The following is a 16,501-nucleotide window of genomic DNA, read 5'->3' on the forward strand; positions in this document are numbered from 1 at the left end:
GCATTATCTGCTCGTGCACACATCATTTGATCAGTCTCGTAACTCTACTGCCCAGGGAAGTATCTTGGTTCTTCTAAGCACTTCCACCACTGCGAAGGGAATGATTTCCACTCTGACCCAAAAAAGGGGTTATTTCTCTTATTCCACGTCCAAAAACTTCTCCTATCCAGAAAGTATAAAACAGACACGCAAATATTCCCTCTGCAATCCCTTCCTCCCTGCTCTCACTCCACTCTCTTCAGCAAACATTGAGAAAAGTGATCGGGTCCCCCATGATGACTCATTACTCAGGCACCAAGGGGGCTTTCTTTTTCCTTTTGTTCCCTTAAATATGAGAGCAAGAGATAACAGAGGTGTTTCTTGCTTCTTATTTTCCCCCCTTTTGTTGGCTCAGAGCTAAATTTGATGCTTAAGTACCTCAACTATCCTTAGCCTAGAATTACGATATTACAATCTCCTAGTCTCCAAAATGTTACTCTTGATAATTTTCATTTCAATAATTCTTTCATATATACGACTTTCAATGTCATACACCTTAAATGATTTTTTTGACGTAAGAACAGTATAGGAGTAAAAATCTTAATTTTATGTAATGCCCATAATAAAGAATACTGTGCTTAATAACAATGATTACTAGTTACTGTGTACTTGCACGAGCCAAACCCTCTTACATACATCATTTCATTTAATCCCCCCATAATCCTATTCCTTAATGTTGATAGATGAAGATGATTCACTAATAGATCCTAATCACGAGACTAGGTCAGAATTTCCAGGTCAGAGTCAGGACTTTAGGTAGAAATTGGTTGCAGAGGGCAGTGAGAGAGAAAGTCCAGAAGTACTGGTTCATTCACAAGATGCTCAGGACAGATAGTGGTACTGGAGCAAGGTGAGAGTCTGAGAGCAAGCTGGAGATACCATGTGGCCAGGGAACACATATGGGGACAAACATCCATTTACTCTGCAAACATTTACCAAACATCTCCCAACCCATGGAGCTTAGGATTAGACAGAGATGAGTACAGACGCCTCCCAGAACTGCCTACCTGAAGGACAAGGGGCTGGGGCATTCATCCACAGGCTTCAATCCTCTGTTGGTTGAGACTGACCTCAGGCACATCAACACCTCGACATTTCCAAGAGGGTTCTGCAGGAGCCAAGCAGACTCTGGAAGCTCATAAAGGTCCTGAGAGAAGAACACAGAACGGAACTCTGTACTGCTGCTCTTCAGGTCAGATGCTGCCAGGTGATCTGAGCTTCCATAGAACTGTCCTCCACAGCTGTGGCTGAAATCAGAAGTGGACACAACATATAGGGCACCAGAAGTGTCTGCTACATGGAGCTCTGGGGTCTTAGGAGAACTCAAAGAAGGGTTGCCACTGAAAATTCCATGTGCCTATTTCCTCTTGTGATATCTAGACTTACTGTGTCCCTACTGTCATAAACACCTGGGAACATCAGCTTTTCTCACTGTTTTGGTACTTGACCCCTCTCGTATTCAGATGAGTACCAAATCATACAGATTATGTATACAATAGGAGAAACATACTTTTAAATATTCCAAAATAAGGAAGAGCATATTACTCCAGCAAACCATTTTAATAATTTTATAAATGAAGATATATTGGAAACAGAGGAGTATTATATTGCTTTATCCTGAAGTAATTATGTCTTTGGATCTGCAGTGCTTTTGAAAGAGTCCAGAATAACCCCTGAATTCTGACTAAAACTACCCAAACAAACCAGCTGTGGTAGCTATGGAGGTGCACTGCCCAGAGCTCCTTTCAAGGGAGAATGAGCCACAAGGAGTCCAGGCAGCTGGAAGCCTCCAGCTGCACAGGTTTAGGATGCACCCCAGTGTTCACACCAAGGCCAGAGTCTGCCAGGTCAGGTACCGGACAATGAGCACAAACAACAGGGTTAACGGAGTCCAACAGTTTCTGTCCAAAATGCTCCTCCAATGGATAATCTCTACTCTGGAGCTCCCCATCTGCACAGCCGAGACTTTACTAGCTGAGGTTCCTCCTACCAACCTTCTTTCCTTCCCCCCCTCTTTCTGCACGTTCAGAACTTCACTGTGGCCTGAAGCCTTCAGAAGACAAAACTGACCCTGAGAGATGCAGTGCACCCTGCCCAGTCCCTCCCAGCAAATCCATGCTAGAGCTGGAAGTAAAATGCACATATCTCCAAGCTCCTAGCACAATGCTCCATCAAATCACACAGACAACATCTTCTACTCATAGACATGGCAGCTGTCTCACTAGGTGCTCAGATAGCCAACTACACATCTTCGCATCTCCATCTGCTGTATTATAAAATTGAAAAGACATTTGCTTCACACCAGCCCCCACCAGGAATTGGGTGAAGAGGAATAAAATACTTCTTGTAGCTGGACGAAAAGCCATAAATAAACACAGAACTGTGCAGTCAGCTTTCACTTATCAGGGAAAACGGATGGGTGCGCTGGTGCAGATACATGGCCTGGGGCTTCCTTGACTGCCAGAGTTGCATCGAGACATCAAAACAGAAAGATGAGGCTGTGGGAGCTGAAAGGGAGCCCCAGATAAAGCTTGGGGAGAGTAACCCTGCTGAGCTGGGCCAATCTGGGCCAGCCCTCTTAATATGTGCTTTTTCAAATGGAAAAAGAGCATATGCAAGATGTCCACAGGTAAATGGCTTTTAAGCATCTCAAGAGATAGATGTTCAAGTTCACTCAAAATTACAGCAACACTAACCTAAACTAACAATGAGATAGCATCATAAATTCAAATCAGTAGAGACTGATTTGCAGTACTGATGGAGGTGTGTGAAAAAACTCTATTAGTATAAATATAAACTGTGGACATTTCTCCAGAGGGCAATTTAGCAATTTCTACTAAAATGTAAAGTGTCTGTATACTTGGACCCAGACACTGTGCTTCTAAGATTTCATAATATAAATTTACTTGCACAAAAACACAGGTTGGTCATTATAGCATAACTTGAAATAGTCAGTCACTGGAAATAAACTAAATGTCAATAATTAGAAGGAAGGGAAAACAAACAATTAGTATCTAACGTGATGATGGGTACTAGAGAACTATGTAGCTGTGACACACAATGACAAGGATCTAATAGCATGATATGCAATAGTCACTAAACTATACAGTTAACAGAAAGAAAGATGGAGAAGTGGGTTTCCATTTGTTTAAAAATAAATATCTGCACACAAATTTATATATATAAATATATACATATATGCATATGCTTATATGTGCCAAGGATATTTTTGGAAGAAAACATAAGAGACTGCTTAAAAGTTGCAACTATTCTGAGAAGGGACTGATGGTAGGAAAGAGAAGTCGTTTTCACTGTATAACTTTTATACTCTGTATTTTTACCCTATCTTTGTCTTAGTAATTTGAAGGAAAAAACCTGTTAAAATGTGTTTTCTCCTCATAACACTGCTCATGGCAGCAAAAGTAAAAAAACGACATTAATAATAATAACAACCAATGTGAGATTTGCAATTTATAGTCCACACGACACTTTCCCATCCACTTCTTTAATGTGAGCAGAAAAGAATGATTTCTACCCTTGTTTTTTAAATAAGGAAACTAGAGCCAAAGGTAATGGGGGGGGTTACCCAAGATCTTTGAAAAGATCATCTGGAAGAGACCGCTCTTACTTTTATCATTGCTCATATCCATATCTTCAAGGAAAGAATTGGTGGAAGAAGGATCCTGGTTTCCCGGCTTAAATCCTATGGTTTTTTTTGTTTTTTTTTTTTTTTTTTTTTTGTCTTTTTGCTATTTCTTTGGGCTGCTCCCGCGGCATATGGAGGTTCCCAGGCTAGGGGTCGAATCGAAGCTGTAGCCACTAGCCTACGCCAGAGCCACAGCAACGCAGAATCCGAGCCGCATCTGCAACCTACACCACAGCTCATGGCAACACCAGATCGTTAACCCACTGAGCAAGGGCAGGAACCGAACCCGCAACCTCATGGTTCCTAGTCGGATTCGTTAACCACTGCGCCACGACGGGAACTCCTAAATCCTATGGTCTTTTTCTACATCTCCCTCTGCCTCCCAAGGAAGAAAATCATTGGTTTCCATTTTTAAAAGCAATGAAGCAAAAATGAAGTTTTAAATAAGGGAAAGAAACAAATGTTGGGCAATACAGGAAAGGAAAGAGTCAAAAAGGCCTTTGGAGCTACTGCAGGTAGCCTGGGATGGAAAAGGGTGAGACAGCAGTGAAGAAAGATGACCCCAGATCCTGAGGAGCTGACTCTCATTAACTCTTGATTCTCTGTTGAAGCCTTTTCATCCCCTGATCCAAGGAGAAAAAGAACCCCAAATCTGATCCTGTGCCCATATTTTCCCTATAGTTAGATACCTCTCCTCCCAAGAAAGCTTGCAAGGATTCCCTGGGGAATCAGAAGAGAGTTTCCAGGTGCTATTTGTCCACTGGAACAGAATGAAGAGAAAGATAATGGGGTGAGTTATTAACAGGGTTAAAAAAGAAGAATTTCTGTCCTTTGTTGCCTCAAGAACAACAACAATGCTACACCCATGAGATGAGATGATCTTGCACTGACCTCCCTGTTGCTGAATGGGCAGATCATTGCATGCACAGGCTCTTTTCTTTGGAATGATACTGAAATAATGAATTCTGTCTCAGTGTTCATAACACATCAGCAATGCCTGACCCTGGTGGAGAGAGGAGAATGTTCACAATTTGACAATTCTATTATTAAGCAGAAAGCCCAGTGATTTTAGCAAGAATCCCCACTGATACACAATCACACTCCTCATCCTCCCACCCTTGACACCTAACCAAATTCCTCTTAGTAACTTTTCAATCTCCCCTCACCCTACCTGTAGGCTGTAAATCCCTGGCTGTCCCTGTTGGATTCAAAGTTGACGTCAATCTCTCTCCCCTATTGCACTAGTCTTGAATAAAGTCTTCCTTGCCATTTTTAACAAGTGCCTCGTGTAACTTCTCTTCAGCATTACTCAAAATGTGGAGTATCAGCAGCATCAGTATCACTTGGAAGCTCATCAAAAATGCAGACTCTCAGGGCACACCCCAGATTTGCTGAATCAGAATCTCCACTTTCACAAGATCCCTAGGTAGTCTGTATGGACATTAAAATTCAAAAAGTACTGTTTTTGTGAACACAGCCCCAATCCCTTCAATACGTGTGAGCCCTTAATTCTATACTTTTAGGATACTTCCCTTAGGGCCACACACCCACAACCAGCTGAGGAGACTCACTGTCTTGTGCCTTGCCTCATTTTAACTCATCCTTCCAAACTCTTCACTCACTCTCCCTTGGATTTCATTCCCCATGAGCCATGCCTCAAGCACGAGGTACTCTATCATTCCATTCTCTCTGGTTGCACAGGTCTGGGGCGGGGTGATTTGTTGAATCCTGAGGATAGTTCTGCCAGAGTAAAAGGCTCTGACCTGGGATGGAATATAAAAAGGCCATCAGACTTGTAATATTTCCAAAGTTAACTTCTTGTTAGTATATATCCTCAGCCAGTGTGTTCCCCCTGCTCTGCCTTGAGGCCCCATTCTCTTATACTGTGTGGAACTAATATAGGGAGCAGGGTAATGGAACTGGTTTGCCAGGCACATAGTATTGATCATAATTTGATCTGATAAATCTAGATACTGGGAAAAAAGCTGACTATCCATTTAGGGCCAAGATGCCAAGTGAGCCTGAGAGGCTGCCAGGACAGACTTAAACAAGAGAATTACCCATTGTTTACCTGTTTATCTGAAATTCAAATTCAGCTGGGTGTCCTATACCTTATCTGGCAACTCTAGCTTGGCTCTATCTGGAAACTTGTCAGTGCTCATGAGTTTGGGATCTATGTATCACAAGAAGGTAAGATTACTGGAGGAGACCTCTGATTACTCTCTCCTAATTGGGGACAGAAATTTTATCGGCAGGTTCACCCCTTTTACCACACTTCCCACTTCTTAAGTCAATGGGACCTATGGAGACAGGAGAGCAAAGTCTGGATTTGGAGAAAATTGAAATATCATAATGAAAAGGATATTTTAATTTGTATACACCTCTTTCAAAGCACCCTCCTTTAATCCAGTCTTGAGATGTTTCATTGTCTGCTCAGGAGATATCATGAAATCACTAAAGTATTCTAAGATTTGGCAAACAACATTCCCCATATTTCTTTCTTATGTTTCTTTTTGGATGCCAAGGAGATTGTAGATATACACAAAATTATGATCTTTTCCCTGTCTACTCCCCACTCCACCATTCAGCCCTCATCCTTACCTGGTCAGAGAAATGGATGACTCCTCCAAGCCAAGTCATTGGCTCTTCCCTTCCTCGGGTTCTACTCCTATTCAGTCTAATACAATAGATGTGATGGATGAATTTCTGTTGCCTATTCTGTGAGCTCCCTAAGGGCAGGAACATGCAGCCTAGAGTGCCCTGACCCCTGTCCTGCTCATAGAGAGCCCTCTACAAATGCTGACTGAATGAGTTCTGTGTAATTTTCTCCTGAGTCTATAAGAGACCATAGCTGATATTTGACTTGAATACACTAGACTGTGATTGGAAATGAAAATGAAATGACACTGGATTGCCAGAAAATCCCTGCCAGGACTTGCAGTTACAGAAACTACTAACACTCTTTATGTTTCTTTTTACTTTTGAATGCACTCTGAAAAGATGTTCTCTGGCCTCTTACAGTACCAGTGCTTTTTAAAAGGATGTATGCAAGTCCTCCCATGCCTTTTTTTTTTTTCTTTTTAGGGCCACACCAATGGCATACAGAGATTCCCAGGGTAGGGGCTGAATAGGAGCTGTAGCTGCCAGCCTACACCATAGCCACAGCAACGCAGGATCCGAGCCGCGTCTGCAATCTACACCACAGTTCATGGAAATGCCAGATCCTTAACCCACTGAGCAAGGCCAGGGATGGAACCTGCATCCTCACAGATGCTAGACAGATTTATTTCTGCTGAGCTCCGACAGGAATTCCCCATGCCTTTTTATAACCCACCGCAACTATTAACTTCAAAAAAAAAAAAAAATAGACTCTCATCTGCTACGATTTTAGCCATTTTCTTATTTGGAACTAGGAACTAGAAATAGCCCAGGAAGTAGGGCCTCCAACTTCTCAGGCAAGAGAGAAATAAAGACCTTTTCAAACTCTTTTATCAGACTTATGGAAGCCCAGGTCAAGAGTACTACCAATCACAGCCAGCTACGTGACTGCAGACCAGTTCAGAATAAGAAGCCAATTACACAGAGCCTTAAGTGGAATCACACAGAAGATTCCACGCTCATCCCTGCTGAGGTTCCAGGTCCAGCTGAGGCCCCAGAAGCCAGTGAGAGTCTCCAATGATATCTGAAGGTGTTCCCAAACCAGTTTATCCAGACCTCATACTCTCCAAATCACACAATCCATCATGCCTAGGTGGTCTGCATTCTCCTCCTTCCAAGAACAGGGCACAGGCTAAGTGGTCCTGAGAAGAGAGGATTTCTATCTATAAGATCCACCAACCTAACTCTCTATTCCCAGTGTCTTTCCAGAAATATACTCATTATTCAAGCATGAGAAAGCAGACTCCTTTTGGCAGTGGACACAGGCCAATCTGTCTGCCCTATATCCACACCACCCCCCACCCCGTCATTCAGATGCGTCATCCACAGCCCCCTAAACCACTTCTCTAAGAGAGGTGACGGTCCTCAACCAGGCCAGTCATTCTCCTGTCGCAGTGGTCGATTCAAGGAGAGAGGGTGTGACCCCAGGTGGGATACCCAGAGCTCTTCCCTGGCACTGATTCACAGACGTTTACCCAAAAACAGGCTCTCTCTCCCACTGGTGGGTAGCTGAACAAGGAGGATGGGGATTTGTGGCTATAAGCCAAGATCTGCCACAGAGAAAAGCCAAAGAAAGGAAAAAAGGTAAGAAATGAGGAGACATACATAAATCTTATTGCCAAGGCGCAATTCTTTAGATCTTCCTTTGATCCTCAGAACTATTCCATTCTCCGTTTCCTTCTTTTGCTTAAGATAGTTGAATTTAAATTTTTATAGCTTAACAACAAGAAGCATCATGATTAGCAGACTCTCTGACTTTCCCTCCAACCTAGGTAGAGACTTGAAGACATACAGTCCCCTCTTAATCATTTCAGGATGACGGGGTTCAGAATAAAAGAAGAAGAAGAATATATGAAACTGCAGACTAATGGCTGCAGAGGATGGCTGTGGATGGCTGAGGAAAGCCCTTCTGAATGATAAAATAAATAATAACCCCAACAACAATGATAACAACTAACGTTGTTAGGCACCTCTGGCCATGGCCCCGGCCATGCTGAAGTGACCCTATCCCCCACGTAAAAGCCAACAGATGAAACATGGGCAAAACCTTGACTAAACTAAGTATCAAAGAACTAAGCTGAAACATCAGGCAGCATTGGGGTACTAGGCTGTCATTTTAGGGTGTTGCAAAATGGATCAAATGAAAGAAGAGGAGCTGTAAGGAAAGAAGAATGAAGCAGTTAATTCTACAGAGAGTTGGAACAAAGACAGGAAGGTAGGTCCCCAATGTCAGCTACCAAAATGCCCCAATTTATGTTCTGCAATTGGGGTAGGTAGTATTGTCCTACGCCTGCTTAACAACCTTCCTTTCTTATTTAAAATGCTCTATTTTTTTTCTGACCTGGTACAGCAGTACAAAGACTTTATTACTTTAACAGTTGGCACCTGAGATTATATTCTATTCTATTCTGCTGCATTTGTTTGCTTTTTAGAAGAACCCATCTTTATTAGAAATCATACTTTGCTAGTTTCCTTTGGAGTGAAGAAAGTGAGATCCCAAACCTGGCATATAAGGAAAATAAGAAATAAAGAGGTAAACTTTGCTGCAGAAAAAAAAAAAATTCAAAATACGGAAGGTAAGCCAAGAGATAAGAGAGACAGGACCAGACACGGCAGGAAGCTGGAACCTATAGAGTAAGGGTGCCAGTGAAAATTTCTCTTGGCATAATGGCCAGGGAAGTTTTAAGGACAGGATATCAAATCTATATTTTTAAATTTTTTTGCATTTAGGACATGTTAACATCTTCTGTATCTTCAATCTTTAATAAAGTCTGACAATACACATGGGTAGGCAAAAAGAAGGAAACAGGCTGAGTACCATAGCATGGTTATGAGCAAAGAAGATGGTGGCCAGAGATGAAAGGTCGTGAGCTCATCAGCAAGAGAAACCCAGACCAGGAAACAAGACAACAACCACCACCCCCAACCAGGTATTTACAGAAATCTTAGGGAGAACAACGGCTTCTTCATAGGATGTGGAACAGATGTCTTCAGACAATTAATCTAAAACCCCAGGTTTCCAAAGCCCTGTGCCTATGCCTCTATTCCTGAAGTGAACACTAGACTGTACACTCACAGGCCTGCAGACTCATGAACTTCAGCTCTATGAGAGCAGGGTCATGTTTTACTCATCCCAGTACCTGGCACAATGCCTACAAGGCATTTTTTAAAATTGATAATAAACTCTATTTTTGGAACATTTTTAGATTTAGAGAAAAGTTGCAAAGATAGTACAGAGTCTCCATAAACCTCACAGTTTCCCCTATTATGAACATCTTCCATTAGTATGATACATTTATCACAATTTATGAACCAATATTCCCACAGTATTATTATCTAAATCCCATACTTTATTCAGATTACCTTCGTTTTTACCTAACATCCTTATATTTTCCAGGACCCCATCCAAGATGCCACATTACATTTAGTCATCATGCCTCTTCAGGCTTCTCTTGGCTGTGACAGTTTCTCAGAATTTCCTTGTTTTTGATGACTTTGACAGTTTGGAGGAGTGCTGCTAAGGTGTTCTGTAGAATGTCTCACAACTGCAATTTGTCTAATGATTTTCTCATGAGTAGACCAGCGTTACAGGTTTGGGGAAGGAACACCCCGGAGGTAAAATGCCATTGTCATCATGTCTATCAGGAGTACACAGAGCAGGAGTCATCACTGTTGATTTTGACTTTAATCATCTGACTGAGGTTGTGTTCGTCAGCTTTCTCAAAGCTGCAAAGTTACTCTCCCCCACCTCACTCCATCTTTTCCATACTTTACTCTTGAAAAGAAGTCACGATGCAAAGGCCCACACTATGAGAATAAATAGTTATACTCCACCTCCTTGAAAGTACATTATCTCCATAAGATATTTTGATTTTTTTGGCAGAGGATATTTGTATATTCTTACCACAACCTCCATTTATTTTATTTATTTATTTATTCAATCATTTTTTCCATCAGTATGAATAAATGGGTATTGATTTGTAATCCAATGCGATTTTATTTTTTTGATCAAACTGTCCCAGCTTTGGCCATTGGAAGTTCATTCAGCTGGCTTCTATGTCCCTCTGAAATATCCCCATCACTGTGGAGGTTTTGGGGTTTTTTTTCTTAGGGCCGTACTTGCAGCATATGGAAGTTCCCAGGCTAGGGGTCAAACTGGAGCTACAGCTGCCAGCCACAGCCCCAGCCCCAGCCCCAGCCACAGCAACACCAGATCCGACCAACATCTTTGACCTACACCACAACTCACGGCAACACTGGATCCTTAACCCACTGAACCACTGAGGGAGGCCAGGGATCAAACCCAAGTCATCATGGATACTAGTTGGGTTTGTGAACCACTGAGCCATGACAAGAACTCCCACTGTGGAAGTTTTGTTTGTTTGTTTAGCACTTTCTTACTTTCTGGCACTACAAGATGCTTTAGGTGCATCTAGTAGTCCCTGTCCCAGACTTTTTTTTTCCTGCCCCAGTTTTAGAACCCAAGAGGAACTGGTTTATCATATTGGGGAATGGTATTAGAAACCATGATATAGGTACCAAGTGTATTCATTATTCCTGGGTACTGTTGCTGGCCCTCTCCGCTGACCAAGCAAGGAAACAAATGTATACATAAACTCAGATATAGACAGATCTCTATAAACATATCTATCTGTGACCACTCCTACCTACATTAAGCTAAATGAGTTCATACTGATATCTCCACTTCTAATCCATCACCACATGACTCATTCTAGCTTCCTCTCTTGCTTAACTATAAACTTCTACTCTAATATCAAAAAACCCACCATCCACTTATTTGTTCACTTCCAGTATCGATGTATAGCATTATTAGGATTATTAACCCATACTCCCATAACTTTATCATTTTAAACAAACTTATCATGTCCAATTTGTCGATTTTTTTTTCATGAATCATGCTTTTAGTGTTGTATCCAAAAATTCACTTCCAAATCAAAGGTCACCTATCTTCTACAAGCTTTCCAGTTTGAGGTTTACGTTTAAGTCTATAATCCATTTTTTAGTTAATTTTGTGAATGGTACAAGGGCTGTGTCCAATTGGCTTTGTATTTGTCTTTTGGTTTTGGTTTTGCTTTGCATGTGGACATCTAAGAGATCCAGCACCATTTGTTGAAAAGATTATTCTTTTCCTTAAATTGCCTTTCCTCCTGTCAAAGATTAGTTTACTATATTTATACCTATCTGTTTCTGGGCTCTCTATTCTGTCTCAATGATCTATTTGTCTATTCTTTTGCCAAACCATGCTATCTTGATTGCTATAGCTTTATATTAAGTCTGAAAGTTGTGTTGTGTCAGTTCTCGATCTTTGTTCTTCTAATATTGTGTTAGCTATCCTAGGTCTTGTGCCTCTTTGTATGAACTTCAGTATCAGTCAATATCCATAAAATAACTTGCTAAAATTTTAATAGCAATTTCATTTAATCTATAGATTAACTAGGAAAGAACTGACGACAATATTGAGTCTTCAGTGCATGAACAAGGAATATCTATCCATTCATTTAGATCTACGATTTCTTATGTCAGAGTTTTTTAGTTTCCCACACATAGTTTCTATGTATAGTTCTATTTATACCTGCTAGATTTCCACTTAAGTATTTCATTTGAGGGGGTGGGTCCTATTGTAAATGTTACTTTATTCACTGTAAGTTCCAATTATTCATTTCAGTATATAGGAAAATATGGACTTCTGATTATTGCCTTGTACTCTATGACCTTGCTAGATCACTTATTAAAGAGTTTTTATATATTTTTTGTGATTTTACTAGATAGACAATCATGTTATCTGAAAACAGAGACAGTTTTATTTTTTCCTTCCCAATTTGCATATATTTTGTTTCCTTTTCTTGTCTTATTGCACTACCAATTTCTGGTAAAATGTTGACTGGGGTGGTGAATGTGACTGTTAATTTTTTGCGCTAACTTGCTTGCCCATGGGGTCCCCAGATTAAACATTATTTCTGGTTAATGTTTGTAAAGGGTGTTTCCAGATGAGATTAGTATCTGAATCAGTGAACTCAGTAAACTGCCCTCGCCAGTGTGGGTAGGCATCATCTAAACTTTCAAGGACTGAAAAGAACAAAAGGCAAAGGAAGGAAGATTTCACCTTTTTTCCTGCCTCACTGGTAGAGCTGGAACATCTCATCTCACCTCCTCTGGCCCTCACACTGGGATTTACACCATGAGTTCCCCTAGTTCTCAGGCATTTGGACTCATGCTAAATCACAGCTTTTCTGGGTCTCCAGCTATAGCAGCAGCCTCCATAATCATATAAACCAAGTCCTGACAGTAAATCTCCTTTTAGAGACAACGCATATCCTACTGGTCCTATTTCTCTGGGAAATCTTGATTAAAAATGGTGAGAAAGGACCCCTTTGCTTGTTCTCAAACTTAAGGGGAAAACATTCAGTTTCTCACTATTAAGTATGATGTAGGTTTTCATGAATATTCTTTATCAAGTTGAGGAATTTCTCCCCTATTCCTAGTTTGCTGAGATTTTTATCCTAAACAGAGGCATCACTAGGTTCTTCCGAGGGATAACTTGTAGCCCGTTATCCATCAAGGTATGCCCCAGCTGCAGACAGCCACAGTGCCCAAAGGAACATTCTTCCTGGGGTAGCCTACATTCAGTGACTAACAGAAGCATGATGTAAAGACGCAGCCATTTCAGCCCAATTAGGGTCAACTCTGGTGGATGTTCAGAACCCCGCATGGAGTCTGGGAAAGCTGTGCCCGGCTTGTATCACAATTGAACTTTTCCTTTTGCCCAACACTGCTTCTTCCCTCTCCCTTCCTGCACACTAAATTCTACCTTGATGCCTATTTCCAATAACTCAACTTGTGACTCTCAGAGCAAAATCACTGTCCATACTACTTCATAAAAGACATAATTAACACTGCTGTATGTTGTATATAAAAGTTGTTATGAGAGTAAATCCTAAGAGTTGTTGTCACACAGGAAAACATTTTTTTTCTATTTCTTTAATTCTGCATTTTTAAGAGAGGATGGAGATTCACTAAACTTACTGCGGTAATCAGTTCATGACGTATGGCTTAAATTTATACAGTGCTGTATGTCAATTACATCTCAATAAAACTGGAAGGGGGAGTTCCCTTCATGGCTCAGTGGTAATGAACCTGACTAGTATCCATGAGGATATGGGTTCGATCCCTGGCCTTGCTCAGTGGGTTAAGGATCCAGTGTTGGAGTTCCCGTTGTGGCACAGCGGTTAACGAGTTTGACTAGGAACCATGAGGTTTCAGGTTTGATCCCTGGCCTTGCTCAGTGGGTTAAGGATCTGGCGTTGCCATGAGCTGTGATGTAGGTCACAGACGAAGCTAGGATTCTGCGTTGCTGTGGCATAGGCCAGCAGCTGCAGCTCCGATTAGACCCCTAGCCTGGCAACCTTCATATGTCACGAGAATGGCCCTGGAAAATGGAAAAAGACAAAAAAAAAAAAAAAAAAAAGGATCCAGTGTTGCCATGAGCTGCAGTGTAGGTCACTGATGTGGCTTGGATCTGGCATTGCTGTGGATGTGTGGTGTAGTCCTGCAGCTCTGATTTGATCCCTAGCCTGGGACCTTCCATTTGCCACAGGTGTGGACCTTTAAAAAAAAAAGTGAAATGGGCAAAAGACCTGAATAGACATTTCTCCAAAGAAGATATACAGGTGGCCAACAAACACATGAAAAAATGCCCAACATTGCAGATTATAAGAGAAATGCAAATCAAAACTACCATGAGATACCACCTCACACCAGTCAGAATGGCCATCATTCATAAATCCACAAATAACAAGTGCTAGAGGGGCTGTGGAGAAAAGGGAACCCTCCTGCACTGTTGGTGGGAATGTAAACTGGTACAGCCACTATGGAGAACAGTTTGGAGATACCTTAGAAATCTATACATAGACCTTCCATATGACCCTGCAATCCCACTCTTGGGCATCTATCCGGACAAAGCTCTACTTAAAAGAGACACATGCACCCGCATGTTCATTGCAGCACTATTCACAATAGCCAGGACATGGAAACAATCCAAATGTCCATCGACAAGGATTGGATTCGGAAGATGTGGTATATATACACAATGGAATACTACTCAGCCATAAAAAAGAACGACGTAATGACAGTTGCAGCAACATGGATGGAACTAGAGAATCTCATCCTGAGTGAAATGAGCCAGAAAGACAAAGACAAATACCATATGATATCACTTATAACTGGAATCTAATACCCAGCACAAATGAACATCTCCTCAGAAAAGAAAATCATGGACTTGGAGAAGAGACTTGTGGTTGCCTGATGGGAGGGGGAGGGAGTGGGAGGGATCGGGAGCTTGGGCTTATCAGTCACAACCTAGAATAGATTTACAAGGAGATCCCGCTGAATAGCATTGAGAACTATGTCTAGATACTCATGTTGCAACAGAAGAAATGGTGGGGGAAAAACTGTAATTGTAATGTATACATGTAAGGATAACCTGACCCCCTTGCTGTACAGTGGGAAAATAAAATTTAAAAAAAAAAAAAAAAAAGTCTAATATCCCCCAAAAAAAAAATAAAAATAAAAGTTAAATGCAGATAATAAACAAAGATAACTAAAACACTTAAAAAAATTTAAAAAAATTAAAAAAAATAAAAAAGTGAATTTTTTTCCTTACCAGACCATCAACTTCACAAAAAGAAATTCAGAAGTAGAGGCAGAATGATAGGAAAGAATTTCTCTCCCCATTCGGTTATTACTTGAGAGTACTAATTTTTTTGGTGTTTTCAGGACCACACCTGCAGTACATGGAGATTCCCAAGCTAGGGGTTGAATTGGAGCTATAGCTGCTGGCCTACACCACAGCCACAGCGACACCAGATCCAAGCCACATCTTTGACCTACACCACAGCTCACGGCAAAGCCGGCACCTTATTCACTGAGCGAGGCCAGGGATTGAACCTGCGTCCTCATGGATGCTAGTCAGATTTGTTTCCGCTGAGCCACAAGAGGAACTCTAAGTGCTAAATTTTAATGCTTGGCTGCAGGGTCTGTAGACATTTATCATTATAAGTCAACAGACTCTCCCAGGGCTCCTTGTGCACATCACAATATAATGCAGCCACGACAGACATTCTTAGACTCTGAAATGACCTGGCTTCTACTCCAAGACAAAGGAAAAATCCAAGTGGACAGACGTTACAAGCAGAAAGTCTCTTCCACTGAAGAAAACACCAGACCCAAAGCCAAAGAGTTCATCAAAGGGGTTCCAAAGACGAAGTTCAAGTTGGAATCAGAGAGTTGTCACGAATGACTCTAGTTCAGGATCACATCAAACAGAATGCTACCACTTGGAACAGCACCTTGCATGTAAGAGTATATGCTCAATAAATATCTGATGAATGAATTAATGAATACCAATTTGGAATTAGGAGTACTGGCTCCTGGTCCCAGCTTTGGATGCACAGTACATTATTAAGAGCCAATGCTAAAACTGTGATAAGGCTATGTTTCATTTCCATATATTCAACTTCCAAACAATGCACATGTTGATACTTCATTGATTTAATGCCATAAATAAGAGCTTTCTAAATCGTGTATATGGTTAGCCATTTCATAGTAGTGCCGCTGGCCAGATGCATCCCCATTTTTAAGGTAAAGCAATGTTTGTGCAATCACATGAATATTTATTGCATTTTTCCCTTATTAGGTTACAAAAATGAGTGGAGAAAGGAAAAATGAAAGTGCTGATACCCGTGATAAAAAGCAGAGGTCTCATTAACTCAATGCAATTGAGACAAAGACAGAAATCATTAGGCCTGTGGAAAGTGATAAGTCGTTAGCCTCAATCAGATGCTCATTGACTTCAAGCTGGTCAACCTTCTGAAAGGAATGAAAAAAATGAAAGAATATGCATGAAATATATGAATCATCAAGGATGATGCCTAAAAGGCAAAGTGTTATGAGAGCTATTCGTGTTTTTTTCAGCTCTCTGGTAACAGAACCCACATGAAATCTTGTTTAAGTTTTATACATATAACTTGCCACAAGTTTTCAAGAGACCACTATGTGCAAAATCAGGGGAATGCTTAAATTAATGTATGGACTTTTATGGAGTTGTTGTATATCTTACATTAGACAAGGAAATCTGTGACT

General features: G+C 41.1%; 1 long non-coding RNA gene across 1 annotated transcript in view; it reads right to left on the reverse strand.

Moving 5' to 3' along the window:
* LOC102166616 overlaps positions 1-16,501 on the reverse strand; it is a 395,732-nt gene that overhangs the window by 311,283 nt on the left and 67,948 nt on the right. Inside the window, exon 3 of the long non-coding RNA XR_002345296.1 lies at positions 1,047-1,286. This is a non-coding gene — a long non-coding RNA (uncharacterized LOC102166616). The remainder of the gene's footprint in view (positions 1-1,046; positions 1,287-16,501) is intronic.

The sequence above is a fragment of the Sus scrofa genome, chromosome 6 (assembly GCF_000003025.6).
Source record: "Sus scrofa isolate TJ Tabasco breed Duroc chromosome 6, Sscrofa11.1, whole genome shotgun sequence".
Classification (NCBI taxonomy): Eukaryota; Metazoa; Chordata; class Mammalia; order Artiodactyla; family Suidae; genus Sus; species Sus scrofa.